The sequence below is a fragment of the Ornithorhynchus anatinus genome, chromosome 9 (assembly GCF_004115215.2).
Source record: "Ornithorhynchus anatinus isolate Pmale09 chromosome 9, mOrnAna1.pri.v4, whole genome shotgun sequence".
Taxonomy (NCBI): domain Eukaryota; kingdom Metazoa; phylum Chordata; class Mammalia; order Monotremata; family Ornithorhynchidae; genus Ornithorhynchus; species Ornithorhynchus anatinus.
Genome location: NC_041736.1, coordinates 24,992,314 through 24,994,018, shown reverse-complemented (window position 1 = coordinate 24,994,018; position 1,705 = coordinate 24,992,314). Strand labels below are relative to the sequence as shown.

The following is a 1,705-nucleotide window of genomic DNA, read 5'->3' as shown; positions in this document are numbered from 1 at the left end:
CTGCTGCAGGGAAGGAAAGCATGCTAGCCAAAAGGTGGCTTCAGGCACTGCAGAACAATGCAGGATGACTTGCCTGTGAGACTGTCACGGTCACCTCAGAACATACTCAAAGTGATCACGTTGTGGCTCTTTCATTATCAGGAGGCTCTATCATCATCAGTCAATCAGTCACTCATCATCAGTGGTATTTATTGAGCGCTTACTTTATGCAGAGCACTGGACTAGGTGCTTGGGAGAGCACAATTCAACAGAGTTGGCAGATACTTTCCCTACCCACAGTGAGATTACAGTCGGTCGTATTTGGTGAATAATCATTGTGTGCAGAGCCCTGTATTAAGTGCTTGGGAGAGAAAAGTATAAAAGAGCTGGCAGACATGTTCCCTGCTTATATTGTCATAATCGTCATCATGCTGGAGAAGCCACATGGCTTAGTGGAAAGAGCACGGGCTTGGGAGTCAGAGGATGTGGGTTCTAATCCCGGCTCTGCCACTTGTCTGTAGCGTGACCTTGCCAAGTCACTTAACTTCTCTGTGCCTCAGTTCCCTCATCTGTAGAATGGGGATTAAGAGTGTGACAAGCCGATTACGTTGTATCTCTCCGAGCGCTTAGAACAGTGCTTGGCACGTAGTAAGCACTTAACGTAAATATTGTTTATTATTATCATCATCATCGCCACCGTTGTCATCAATGACCTCATCTTCATCATTCTTTCCAAGCCTCCAGCTACTTGGCAGTTCTAGACACTGTGACTGTCATTACTCAGAGGAATGAAGGAAGAGTTGGTCCATTTCCCTTCCACGTTCAAATGAGAAGGCCTGATTTCAAATGATTTCAACTGTTGCCATTTCTTAGTTATCTGAGGAAAACTTATCAACTGGTGGAACTGGCCCTTGAAGGCAGAGATTGTACTTTCCCCATAACTTTGTCCCCAGCTTTGCACATTAAGAATTCATTCATTCACTTGTGTTTATTAAGCACTTACTCTGTGCAGAGCACTGAACTGAGCACTTTGGAAAGTCCTGTAGGAAAATAAACAGCGACAATCTCTGCCCACACTGAACTCCTTAATAAATTCCACTGATCGACTGAGTGAGTGAAGTTGAGGTTATTCAAACAAGCAAAGGCCATTGAGAAAACAAAGCAGTGTGAAAACTTGAAGTTGCAGTAATCTCCTCTCAACACACAGATGCTAGACATATTGTGATTGCTATAACATAGATATACCCTCTCAGGGTCATACCTGGATAGTTTCCAGTACTTTACCAGTCTCGGCTACAGGAGGGAGAGGCAAGCAGAGGCCTATCCATTCCATTCATAGCCTGGGCAGTGGCTAGCGAGTGGAAGGCAATCTCCTACAAGTCAAAACTCACCAGAGATAGACAGCAGTGGCACAGGAGAGAATCAAGGGCAAAGACTCAGTTTACTGAACGGAAGGAGGCAACGGTAAACCACTTTTGTTTTTTAACCAAGAAAACTCTACGGATCCGCTACGGGAACGATTGCAGATGGAGGTGGGATGTTCTGGGAGAGATCTGTCCATGGCATCGCTTAGGGTCGAAGACACCTCGACAGCGTAAGACAAGAAAAGATAACGTAGATAAACCAACTTTCCATTGTGGGCAAAAGGAGCAGGGGTGGTGTTTGTGTGCATAGGTTTTAGAGATCCTGAAATGGAATTTAGTCATTGCCTTGTATTTCTCTGGTA

The 1,705-nt window shown here is 44.9% G+C and overlaps 1 non-coding gene across 1 annotated transcript; it reads left to right on the top strand.

Moving 5' to 3' along the window:
- The first annotated feature begins 1,222 nt into the window (after nucleotides 1–1,222).
- On the top strand, nucleotides 1,223–1,360 carry LOC114814428. Its single transcript, XR_003762226.1, has one exon. It is a non-coding gene; the product is annotated as a small nucleolar RNA SNORA7 (small nucleolar RNA).
- Nucleotides 1,361–1,705: the final 345 nt, after the last annotated feature.